Here is a 13,561-nt window from a genome sequence, read left to right on the forward strand (position 1 = left end):
TTCTGTTTCCTGATTTTAAAGGATTTTCTTTTTCTTTTGCATTTTCTCAGCTGAAAATGAAACGCAGAAGTTTAATAGTGATAATCGACACCTTCCTTCCGCACCCTGCTCTGTTTGTATGTTCCCTGCTGAAAATTAGTTTGAAGGGTTGGGTTCTGAAGGAGAAAGGTTTGGTAAAAAGGGGTGTTGGAACATACTAGTTTTTTTGTTTGTTTGTTTAAGTCCCAGACTCTCTTTTTCCTCTGATTCTTTACTTTAAAAAAAAAAAATCCCTGCTTTCTTAAATCATTATTTTTATAAATTATGCCCCTCTCCTCTGATGTTTCAGTATATCAGGACTGCCAGACTTGATTGTTTTGCGGTCCGATGCAGAGGATGTCATTGCTTCACCCCCCAAAATATATATATATGGAATTATTTTATTCTTTAAAACAAGCAGAGTTATACTCATATAATGTCTGTTTCGATGCCTCCAGTCAAACTGAATAAAACTAATTAACCTGATGTTCTGGTGTTAAAAGCAATTTAAAAGCAAATACAGTTTGGAAACCTAAGAATGCATTTTAATACCACTTTGTGGGAAACGTGGTAGAGGTTACTTTTCTCTCATAACACAGTTTCCATATTCTACTTATGAACAGAGGAAAATGCCCTCAAGGGTTTTCTTGTCTTTCAGAAGTATTTTTTGAAAATGGACTTATTTAAGTAAATAACTAAGTAAATCATAATAATAAACTACTGCTCTTCAGACCCAGTCTATGTCAAAAGCTAAATTTGATCCATGGTATAAGTTTTGGGTGCTGTGAGCAGCATTGTAAAGCAGGAAAAGAAACATATAAAAATTGATATGTTTTATTGTCCATGTTGATTGCATCAGTGGTAATAATAATTTGTGTTGTATTTGTGATCAAGGTATGGCAGCCAAGGCAGTGTTTGTTTGGTGCTGTATCTGAAATCATTGTTAGAAAGTGAGCTGATAGAGACTACCCTGAATTCTGATACAATACTGAGGAACACTTGATCATTCAGCCTTGTTAGTTTATGCAGCTGTTTGTGCTTCTTGGTGTTGCTTTCTCTGCAGTTGGGATCCTCTGGATGATGGTCAGTGAAAGCTGCAGTTTGGTAATGTGATGATAAATGAGGTTGAAGGGGGAGGTAAAGGGGTCAAAGCCCGAGAGACTCTGGTGCTCCCAGAGCAGCAGAGGTGGCAGAGCAGGGACAGGGAACATGGGCTTGGCATCAGAGGACTGCCAAACGGCAACAACAAGGGAAAGGAGGCCAGGGAGGCAGCATGGAGAGGGATGCTGTGAGGAGCAGTGGGTATCTGGGGAGACAGAGGTGAACTTCAAATGAGCAAGAGCAGAACAGAAGCAATTTCTGTTCATTTCTAAGGCCATTGCAAAGGAGCAAGACCAGAAGGGATAGATGTCACGTTCTGCTCCTAGTACGTGTTTGAATCCTTATCAAAGCAGTTTATCAACTGATCTCATTTTCAATTATAACCTGCAGAAGCATTCATATAATTAGATGTGCTGTTGTAATCCTTTTGAAAACAAAATACGGTGCAGCTGATAAATTGAAGTAGTAGAAGCAGCTAATATATATCTTAATAAGTGATAAATCTAAAGTGTGTGTCTAATGAATTCTAATGGTATCTTTTTTTTTTTTTTTCTTCTAAATTTATCTGGTATGGGCATTAGTAAACTTTGAACTTGATAATCTAAACAGAAGTTATTATATGTTGATCTTTTAAAATTTATGGTTCTCTTCAGGAAAAAGGATTAGATTTAGATGAAAATAGTTCTTCATCTTCTGCCCACTGAAAGCAGCTGTAAAGCTTACACTGGCTTGAGTCCAACTTATAGGTGGTTGTGCCCTGTGCATTAAATGTTTCTAGGGAGTAATCTGGATAATTCTTGGTCAAAAAGTAGTACATTGCACTTTGGCAAGTGTTCTGGCCACAAGAGATTGTTCAAGGACCTGGACACTCAACTGGGAGGCTGTCATTATAATCCAGTAGATGGGGCTAAAAACAATGAGCAGGGATGCGGCCACGCAGGGGCTGTGCCAGGGAGCAGGTCAGTGGTGGCTGATGTGGGGATGCACTGGGGAGCAGCCAGCTCGAGATGGAAGTGTTCAAGGCCAGGCTGGATGGGGTTTGGAGCAGCATGATCTTGTGGAAGATGTCCCTGCTCATGGCAGGGGGTTGGAACTGGGTGGTCTTTAAGGTCCCTTCTAACACAAACCATTCTGTGAATCTGATTCTATGGAGGCATTGGCCTGGAGATATCCTGGTGCGGGCCAGGGCTTGCTGCAGCTCAGGAAGTGTGAGTTAGCTGGGACCAGGTGCAGTCTGCACTGACACCTGACCTGAGGGAAGAGCTGGGTATGAGCCTTCTTAGTTCTCTTCTCTTTGATCTAGTTGTTTTGAGTTTTTCCTGTTTAATAAGGTTTATTAATAAGGTTTGTTTAAGGTTTTATTGTGATGATATTTGGCTTTATCTGAATTACAAAGGCTTTTGGTCTTCTGTCTGACCCAGGAGTTTGCATAGCAAATTGCCCTTCCTCTTTGGGTATATGCTGTTCATATTGGCTTTATGTCCTCTCTCTCCATAGACTCCTGGACATCAGGATTTTCTTTCTAGCAGAAGAGATGGACAGAGATCCTTCAAAAACCTTGCTGTAAATCCTTTGGTGAATAAATTTTCAGCAAACACCAACAGCTAATTTCCTTCTGTGGGTGGAATGTGACAACAAGAGCAATGAAAGCAGAGAAACAAATGAATTTCATTCTTCAAACAGTGTTATTTGCAGGGCTGTGGGGTGATTTGCACTCTGTCTCCCTGTCTGGTCCAGATTAGGTGGGAAGCACAAACAGACTGGTTGAGGAATATGCAGGAGGATACATCCACAAGGCCACTTCCATGGTGCAATTTCCCTGACAGTTAATTTACTGCAGGGCTTACCACTTGGGATCTATCAATTCCCATCTTCCTTTTTCATCCAGCATGAAGTGTTGGACCGCTCAGCCAGGACACCAGGCTTGCTTTACAATGTTTTTGTTCCTGAAGTGTTTTATGGTCTGTTCTACAATCAGGTTGCCCTTTGGATGATTCTTCCCTCCTCTTTTCTACATTCAGTAAACAACCTCAACTTGTTCTGTCCTGCTATTTAGCAGAGATAAATGGTTTGGGAAACAGAATTCTCCCAGTTCATTTGACCATCTAGAATAAAATGATGAACACAGATAAAATTAATAAAAACACCAAATTGCTGGGTGGCTATTCCCATTACTGTATACAAGCTAGACAACATCCTCCTCCACCAGTTCCCCAATTTGATAAATGCCTTGAACTGATTTCAAAATGTGTAGGTTATTTTTAACCATGGTAGCAGAGCCATCTGTATTGTATCTGATGAAGTTCTGTGATAGAACAAATTGATTTATTCTATCACCTTACAAGTTATACTAAGCTTTATGTTATAAATAAACTGGTTTGAAATACATGATGTCATTGAGCTTGAAAGTCTCTAGATAAATTCATGCTTAAAGGGTTTGGGCTTTCTGTATGAATTTAAATCAGCACAGATTGTTGTATCTCTTTTCTGTCTTTGTCTTGGGGACTGCAAACTCTGTAGGGTCAGGATTGTCTTTATAGTTGTGTTTGTAAGAAATACACAGAGTGCCCAACTCCAAGACTGGTGCTGTCATGTTACAGTGATAAAAAATAAGAGCAATCATCAAAAACAGAATCACACATTTGATGGTAGGATTTTCAGAACCACTGCAAGGAACTATGTGCCTAAATCCTATTTGTTATAAAATACAGGGAATTAATTAGGAGATCATTTCACTTGAGGTATAAGCAGTCCTGGTTATAGCAGGGGCAATCTTTCTGCAGTGGCAAGTCGGAACTGAAGGCAGTTTGAGATCTCTGCTTTGATTTCTGTTCCAGGAGGTGAGCAGGGCATTCAGTGGCACAGGCCCTGCACTTACTCCCTTTGCCATGCTCCAAGAGTCACTGGGGCTCCTGTGAAAGTCCAGGGAGAAAATGCCTATACCGGCAAGAAGAGAGAATTAATTAAACGCTGGGAAGAATACCATTAAATCCTGTCTTCACTGCTTACAGGACCAGCAAAAACAGTAGCTAAAGTAATGTAGGACTTCTAAAAGATGTGAACTAGAATTGCTGTCCCTGTTTTTGGGGCTAGTATGTGAGAAACATTTAAAACAAGAGGTTGCATAATGAGTGCCGTGTATAGTGCAGATTTCACTGTAATTAAAAAGAAAATGAGCAATGCTTTAATTGAGATCTGAAGATTAAAAGTTAAAATCTCAGTATCCTCTATTACTTATTGTCAGACAGGAATTACATTGCACATGTGTAACAAACCATTGCATTTTAAAAATGGAACCATAAAGAAGCTGCTGTAATTTAAAAGCAGCCAATTTGCTAGGAGTACAGTTTTCAGCTCTGTCACTTGCTAATCAGTCTGTTAAACATAATAGCCATTCTTGTCTGGAGGCTGTTAATCATGTTGTGAATGCACTTATCAGCACATATTAGAAATACAATACAAGACTTTCTAACAGAGGAATGGATGCAATTACTGCAATCAGTATACGTTTAACTACTGTCTTATCATACCATGTTTTTCTTTCCTTTTTTTTTTTCTTTTTTTTTTTTTTTTTTTTTTTCTTTTAAGTAGACCAGTAATGACAGACTTTCCCTTAGTAAACATAAAGGACACATTCCTTTAGTAAACATAAAGGACACACTTGAAAGTGTTGTTAAATCCATGGAGATGCTCAAATGCAACCTGTCGGTACAAACGAGATGGCTGCTGGCTGGTTGAACCGTTTGTGGCTGTCTTTGAGGGTTGTGGTGATGGTGTTCAAGGCCTTTGAGCATTTTCACTGATGGGCTGGGAATTTTATATCGTGGGGAGCTGAAGTTGGTGCATTTGAATTAGGCTACAGGAACTCAGCATATGGGTGAACTCTATTTATTTCTTTATTTTGCAGCGCTTCTCTACATCTAAATCAACAGCAGTGAGGGATCTCAAAGTTCTTGAAAGGGGATATTGAGAAAGCATCAAAGCTAATTGCTTCCAGCATGACTACTGACCAGCAATGGGTATAGATACAGCTGTCTCAAAGAATGCCAGGATTCAACAAAATCTAAGGATTTCAGCTAAACAGTTTTCTAGGGCTTTGCATATTCTTGTACGGGGAGGAAGGGAGTTGGGAGGGGGGGCAGGAGGAGGGTGAGATTATGAAATCCTGAAAAGATTCAGGAAAGAGAGGAATAGAAGAACGATGATTTTGTAAATTCTGCTTTGCGTTAACCCTGCGTGCTAGGACTTGCGATATTTTCAATAGTGTAGCATGATTTGCAGTGCATGCAGGAACCTGCTTTCTTCCAGAAATCGTTTTATCTGAGTCTTTGTTCTTTATTACAGCTGGTATTTTTGCTTGGGTAATGTTTTTAATTGTAGCAAGGAAAATGAAGAAGCAAAACCATCCTCAAACTGGGTAATTATTTCAGTGGGTAATAGGGGAATCAGTGTAACATCATGTCCATCCTAGCAGTGATTTGTCACTGTTCTGTTTGGGTCATGCCTGGCTCAGACTCCCTGGATTGAAAAATGTGTGCTGTCCTCTGTGTGGTACCCATGGTGGAGCTCTCCCCACGGCATCACAGTCTGCTCTGCCTCACACCGCTGAGCAGCTCAGCCCTGCTCCATCTGCAGGTTGTTACAGCCTTCGCTGCTGCGGAAATTCCTTGAAACGAAGTCTCGGGGGGCATTTTATGGTATAAACAGGGGAGTGGGGAAGGCGGGAAGTAACACCACTTTTCCCCTTTCCATTTCTAATTATTCCTTTTTGGAGCCTAAATGAATTAACCTCACTTATTACTCACAGCCAGACTCATTTATTCATGGTATGACCTTACCTCTGAGCAATATCCCAGCAGCCCCCCAGTGCATGCCATTAGCTGTCACTGTGTTTGAATTCATTGCATGTTGGGAAATCATTGTCTTGCAAGTGTGACAAAGTAATGATTACTCTTGGAGAAGGTGACCTAGAGATGTTATGTGGTGACCATTGTGTTAACCTTACTTGCATGCCATTAGAAAGTAATTGTGGAATGATTCTAAAAGTGAGAGAAATGTTAAATCTGCCCCTCTGCTTTTTGTTGTTTGGAGTGATCTTGGCACTTCTAGAGAAATTTGGATTCATTTCTAGGATAAAAATAGGCTTTAATGGAGTGGTATACATTATAACTACTTGTTTCTCTCTCTTGCTTGTAGTTTTGTTGTGAACATCAGGACCATAAGCTGATCTCAGCGAACAAAGGGAGGAGGCACACAGTGCTATTGTAGATGGCTCTTTTCTGTTCTTACACTGAATGCAGGCTCTGCTCCACCCTCTGTTTGCTCAGCTGGATGAATTCATGTTGTTTATTAATTAAAACATGTGGAACTGATATTCATATGCCAGTTCCACATTTTTACTTTCTGTTAAGTGGGTATCAATACTGAGAGGAAAGGCTTTGCTCTTTTTTCACATAATTAACAGACTATAAAATAAAACAATCGTATGCACACCGGGCCTCTGAGGGAAGTGGGGGGAGAGGAGATCCTGTTGTGTTAATGCTAATGGACCACAACGATCCCTGCCTTAGCTTCTCTGAGGATGTTTTCATGGCTGTTAATTTCTTATCAGAAACGTGAACAAGCCACGGGATACCCTGCACATTATCTCTTCATCTGAAAGCACATTAGGTTCAAAGGTAGCTAGGTCTAATTCATTATCTGCTTAGTCTTGTTTAAATCTGAACAAAATGTAGGAGGAATAAAATAATTCTTGCTCATGTTCCTATTTTGATTCGTTCTTTATTTTGTGCAGGTGGTATTGTAGTAGCTTCTACAGTAGATTCATGAGTTCTGTGCACTCTTGGAATACTTCAGAACAAACCTCTGTTTTTTAATTTTCCATTGTCCTTGCTACCTGCTTGGCATTCTGTTACTTGTTCACACCCTCTGCCCATTAAGCAGAGGATTAAGTTCAAAGTGTCACATTAGGCTTTTAAGATCTTCAGGAGTAGAGCACCATTTGTCACTGTTTTTGTGCATCCTCCAGTGAATAAGGTCTGTTAGTGCCACAGTGCAGCCTGTCTCTCCTTCCCTTTCATTCATAAATGCAGTGCATGGTGAGTTTGCATCTTTAGATCTCCTCTGGTTGATTTTTTCTCCCCAAGGTGATCCAGGTGTCAGCCTCAGCTGTAATTCTGAAATCAAAACAGCAACTGGGTTGCTAGTAACTTTTTCCTAGGTCTAATTGCATTTTTCTTTACTGGTGCATTTGCTGTATACAAATGAGTCTGATCAATTACTGCTAAGGCCAGGCAAATAAAAAAAGTAAGCTTTTTAAAATGCCAAGGAAACTTCTTGTTGGAGGTGTGGTTTTAGTTGTTAGGGTTCACCCAGGTCACTTATCCAAGCACTTCTCTCTTAGGAAAATGGGGAACCTGTGTATGTGTTTGTAAATGTAATATCCAAGAGCCTTGCATAACTGCATGAGCTTAACAGCTGTCACATAGACTCACTCTTCCTGGTACCCACAATAAATTTGGAAGAGTGTACAGAGAAATTAAACTGTTTCACGTCTTCCATGTTGTAGTTGGCTGGAGAAGAACAAGACTGAAAGAAGCATCTTCAGCTATGCAGAGCTGGTAACCAAAAACCTAGGGCAGGGATAGTGGGGAAGCTATGTGAGAGATTGGTCTTTTTCTTCTGCTTAATTACCTGCAGGAAACACACTTCTTTGGCTGTTATGTGGCAGCATTATAGGCAGGCTGAGTCAGTCCCATTGCATTGCAGTGGATTTCTACTAAGTAACTTTTGGGGTCAATCACTGGCTCCACCATCAATTCTCTGGGTGACCCAGTACGTTCATTCTCTTCAATTTGGGGTGAACTGAAATGTTTGCTGCACAGACGTTAATGTGCAGCTTGGCAGAAGATACACGTCTTGGGTTATTCAGCTGCAGCACAGGCAATGGTAAAAATAAGTGTCTCTGAAGTTGTATTCTCGTTCATTTAAAGGTCTTTTGAGAGCCTCTGAAGGGAGATGTTCTTTGTATGGAAGCTCTGTATTGCAAAGAAGTTCTTATATCACTGAATTTTTTAGTCACTGGTTGTTTAAAAATCCATCATTGCTTTATGGTGTATTTCGGCTGCCTGCACAGCAGTGTGAAAATACACCATGTGATTACAGTATCACATGGTATGTAAATACGTAAGGATCTCTGAATAGTTTCAAGAAAAATCCTAAGTGCCATTTGGGCTGTGGTATTTATTAACTGGTTAGGATTCAGCATAAGTCTTTAATCAAAAAATCATTTGTTCTTTTATACAAAAATAGCTCCCTCTATATTTGCATCCAACATCAGCTATATACCCTGGCCCCTGTTTCTTATTGAATGTGTTTGTTACATTTCCCAGCAAGATGCTTTCTCCTGGCAGAGAAGCTTTATTTTAAGAAATACACAGCACAGCAATAAAGAGGTTCTAAATAGTAGTCAGAAAAAAAATATTCAGTGCAATCAAAGTGCTTTTTTAAACCCCAAAAGCTTACATGCTGTTTCAAAAGGGGAGAATTATGACAAAGGAACAAATGGAGTCCCAATGCCCAGCATAGTTACCAATGGACAGCACCAATTACATCCATACTGAATTTGGTTCTAAAAGTCCTATTTCGTTAAAAGTTAGCTAAAATAGTATCTAAGGACTCTTTTACCAGAAAAATTTCTGTATGCTGTCACAAAGGTAGAAGCAAATAAAAATAATTGAGGTAATTGTCTCAGCTGTCTCCAGGGTTATGATGATGATGTTGATAAAATCAAATAAATTGGAAGTTATTGCAAGTTGTTAGTGAGCAGCACAGTTGTGAATTGGCAGTAGAAGAAGCTGAAGAGCTTAAAAGGTTTTCTCATTATCTAGATTTATTGTTTTCAGTTGTGGGAAGATGTTGGCTAAGCAAAAATAACATGAATAATACCTGGTCTTGCGTGTTTCAAAGAAAAATTTCTTCTTATTATTATGTCTTTTCCTAGATTATTAAAAATTGCTGTGTCAAAACATGCATTCTTAACAGATTTAACAGCTTGGATTTATCCTATTTAGCCACGGATATAGCCCATGCACCTGTGAAGAGTGTGAGTTCCTATGGCAGTAAAAGAAAACTAAGATGAGGCACCAAGACATGTTTTGAAAAAGCCTGTGGTTGGGGAGCAGTAAACTAGACAACAGATCAAGTTATCTGCTAGAAAGTAGAGCACATTCTTAACTGCAAATTTGAAATACATCACAGGAAGAAAGCAAACAAACTTCTTCCATCCCTGCAAATGTACTGGCAACCTGCCATCCATCCAGTCTTTTTTTGGAGTTTGGGATTTCTGCCTTGCACTTCTCTGCTGGGGCGTGGAGCTGAGGAAGAAGGAAGAGTGACCAGGGCTTTTTTCTAGCATTTGTCCCTACCTCACAGCCCCAACTGTGCAGGTTCCTTCAGCAGAACAAATGCCTCTGGGGGTCATGCAGTGAGTGGTAGCACCACTGTCATCTGAACATTTCCCTGCTGATGCAGAAGCTTGCAGAAATTCTCAGGACACACATGGAGTTTTCCCTGGTTTCCAGGGACGTTCATCTATGCTGCAACACCTGACAGGTATGCCTCTATCTGTGTGCACTGGGCTCCAGTCAGGCTCACCTCCAGGACTGCTCAGGAGAGGCTCTTCGTCAGCAAACTGGCCATGGGGGCCATGGGGGGGGGGGGGGGGGGATGGCGTGAGTAGGCTGCTTGTATCCAGCTCTGTGTCCTTACAGCATAATGAAAATGGAATGCCCTGGGAAATAAGGGTTTAGGTTGGTAGGTCTTAACATCCATTAACATCACCAAGTCAAACATCATACGGAACACAAGATGTAGTGTTTCACTTCGGTAAGTTGTTCTCAAGTAAGATATGTACTTAAGGATGTTGTAGCTGGTAGAAAATATTCTGGATTTAAAGGCATTATCTGCTGCCAGTTCCTGTTAGCCAATGCCCATATTCAGGAAAACAGCACTCAGCAAAGTACATGGGTTGCCAGTATGCAAATCTTTGCAATTTGGAGAGTGGATGTTGCTCTTTTAGCAGGTATTAAGTTTAATTTCCTTCATCTCAGACTGCTGGGATCTTAATTTCCTTTGGGGGAAGAAGGTCAGGACCATGGATCTTTTGCCCAAGAGGTCTTGGATGTGGATGTCTGCTGCTTCGTTTGATTTCGGCAGGAAATTAGGGCCTTGAGTATTTACAATCAGTTGTTGTAAAGCCTCCTGTTGGAACTGTTTGCACTTCGGTAAACCATGCTTATGAAATTAAGCCTCTTGAGATCAAAGGAGTGAGACCTGTATTACTGAAATATTTTATAAACTAATGTACCTTGCTTATATAATCCTGTTCTCATTGAATTTGGTGGCAATTTGTCAGAAAGAGTAAGAATTGACCATTATTAACCTTGAGAAGATTCCAAGCAACGTGATACCAGACATTTTGTTATCTCCAATCACCTAGTGTCTGCTTTGTTTTTTAGGAGTTTTGTTTACACTGCTGTGTGCCTTATAAACAGTTTGCCATTTACTGAAAAAGTTATTTTATGAATGAATGAAACTCATGATTTCCTGTAATAGCCAACTGCACTATCAGAAGGTTCTGATTTATTTTCAACTAAATTGTCAATGAGGTGGCAGCAGGAGCCCGCAAACCCTCCAATTGCTGGGGCATACCGAGCTGATTGCACTGTGAGTGTCCTCAGCCGTCCTCCTTCATTCATGGCTTTCTGTGTATTTTGTTCTCTCTAAAATGATGTAGGGCAGGCGCTTTGGCTTGGTTAGCAGGGTAAATCTTTCTTAATAGCTAATAATAGGCATTTGTTTATTTAAGGTAACTATTAACCATTTAGACTGTCACTGCCATCATAACATCAATCAGTGTATATCATTCCAGTATTTAATTCAATAATTCCATGTTTCGCTTAGACAAAAATAGGAATAAATTTAATTTGTTAATATTTCAGTGCTGGGTGACTTTTTCGTACTTAGTAAAACCTCTAACATTAGCACTACTGTGGACACTCACATTGATCTGTAATTTTATAAGATGAACCTATGCAGTATTGATTCTTAATAAGGTAATAAATGAAGAGAAACAAATTCTGACAAGGTTCTTTTTAAGATTCAGATTCAAAATATATATATATATTTTTTTCTTATGTTTGCATGCACTGGCAGATCCAGGAAAAAGTCAATCAGAATAAATTTAGTAAGGTAACACAGAAGTTAGCCCTCCAACAATGGTATGAATCCTGGTGTTTTTAACTGAAAGAGGCTCTGCCTCTGGGTGGAGTGCGTGTTCCTTTATGGCTTTAAGGCATGTCCAGAAGAAATGCTTCAGGTTCAACGTGGTGAGCTGGGCAAGGTGTTGGGCTCTGCTTGCGTACAGCCACCTGCCTCCATGTCTCTTGTAGCATAGGGTCCAGTTCTGGGGATTAGCAACATTTCCCTGACCCGATTAACTCTTGTTTGCATTCTGGTTGGAGCTGCAGTTGGGTTTTACTTTGGCATGGCTTTGCCATTCTGTGTATTCTGTGCTAAAATGCTGTGTTCCAGGTCAGGTTGACAACTGTGCCCACTAAGTCTGCTGTGTACAGAATGATGATTGTATATGTTATAAAGCTTGTAAAGGTTGCTGGGGACCTGGTTTGAATGCATCAAGCATATCTGAGTCTTGACAACAAGAAATTCTGCAAAAATGTCAGGTTCTTGAAGCACCAGCAGAGGCAGTGTTGTGAAAGTACACAGACACGATTATAAATTGCAATAGGAGGAAGAAGGTCTACTTTCCAGAGCTTGTGAGAGGAAATAAATCCAAGCCCGTGGTTTCTTTTTCTCCTCTCACCAGAAAGAAAAATGTCTAATGAATGTCTCATGTCTGAAACACTGGGCTGGATTCATCAAAGGGAGTTAGTAATTACCAAATTGAGAGAATCATGAAGCGCTTTTCTAAATTTGAAAGGCTCATCAAGAATAGATCAGGAGCAGGCAAAATTAATAGTTATGAACTCATTTCCATAGAAATGGACTTATTAGCAAGTATGCCAGCTGCCTAAAATTATACGGTCTTTTCATTGTGCTTGCAGGAAATAATCTTTTTTTATAAAAGGAATTTTGACTTTATTTTTTATTGCTCCTCTAAACTCTAGCTGGGGCTTGGCAAAATCCTTCTAAACTGGGCAAAGACTCCACTGGACAATAGAAATATTTAACTAAAAAGAGAAGAAAGATGTGAAAAGGAGAAGTGATTTATAGTCCTTAGATTCCATCAGGCTCTTCCCAATAGTGCAAACTTATTTCAGAGAAAAATGGAGTAAGTCTCAAGAAAAAGCTGAAAAATCTTTATAGGATAAAGTTTGGTTTAGTGGGATTTAATGGCTGATTACAGCATGAGTTACAGTCATCATCTTCTCAGTGAGTAGATTTTCCCACTTGTAGCATTTTGTCTTCAGCTGGTGGTTACAGATGACAGTGACCACAAAGCCCAACATTGGTCAGAAGCTACAAATCAGAGCGAGGAAAAGCTGAAGATTTGCCATGGCAGGGTGGAGTAACTCCTTTTAAAAAGGTCTGTAGTGCAACGCTGCATATCAAGGAGAGGAATTTAGATACAGGTATTGTGATGTGGAGTTATCAGCTAATGGAACTCACAGCAGTAAATGCTAACCCGTAAGGTCTTCATTATGATTTAATTCATCTGTTTTTACTTTGGTAACTTCCATCAATTTCAGTGGAAAAGGCAGTGGTCTCTCACAAGATATTACAGAGAATGGTTAATAAATTGCAAGAATTACAAATCTGATACCAATCTGCCTGATAGGAAAGAAACCTCTGCAGGAGATGCACTACCCAGTTGAAAGGCTCTAGTCTGAGCCAGAAAGACACTCATTTTTCATGTTTCATCATGGGGCCATTATAGCTGTATTCAGTGAAGAGACTCTGAGCAAAGAGGGTGGATTATTCCATGGGGTTCTCTGTGACCCAGATACTGTAACACTTGGCATTGCTTGAAAGCCCAAGCTTTGTCCTGAAGAGGAAAAAAGGGAGACTATAGTTTTGAGAAAATCCATTGACCTGCTGTTCTGAAGGTAACTGGAAACCTGCTGGTGAATAAAGGAGTCCAGAAAGTCGAGTACTTGTTTGCTAAAAACTGTTCACTCAGTGGAGAAACTCTGTAAGGGATTGCTACTTAGATACAGTAAATGCTGTGCTTTCAGCACAACTCCATATGAAAGGTGGATCCTTATTTAATATTTGTTAGTATCACATGCTACGTGGTTTGCTTCTGAGACAAAGCAGAAAGCATTTGGCAAGCCCTGTTGTTCTTCCAGAGATGAGAATTCTTGGAACTGGGAGCACCACCTGCTCCAGGAGGTCACCTTTGCTTTCGTTTGTATGTTACCAT

At 40.0% G+C, this 13,561-nt stretch overlaps 1 protein-coding gene across 4 annotated transcripts in view; it reads left to right on the forward strand.

Annotated features, from left to right (window-relative positions):
- TMEM132B (transmembrane protein 132B) overlaps positions 1 to 13,561 on the forward strand; it is a 254,751-nt gene that overhangs the window by 160,695 nt on the left and 80,495 nt on the right. The window contains exon 1 of one of the 4 annotated variants that reach the window (XM_084491625.1): positions 9,155 to 9,732. The exons of the other annotated variants lie outside the window; for them this stretch is intronic. The gene's annotated coding sequence lies outside the window, so the exon portion shown is untranslated. Of the gene's footprint in view, positions 1 to 9,154; positions 9,733 to 13,561 lie in introns of those variants that run through there. 4 annotated transcript variants of the gene reach the window in all.

Source organism: Aythya ferina, assembly GCF_964211825.1.
Source record: "Aythya ferina genome assembly, chromosome: 17".
Classification (NCBI taxonomy): Eukaryota; Metazoa; Chordata; class Aves; order Anseriformes; family Anatidae; genus Aythya; species Aythya ferina.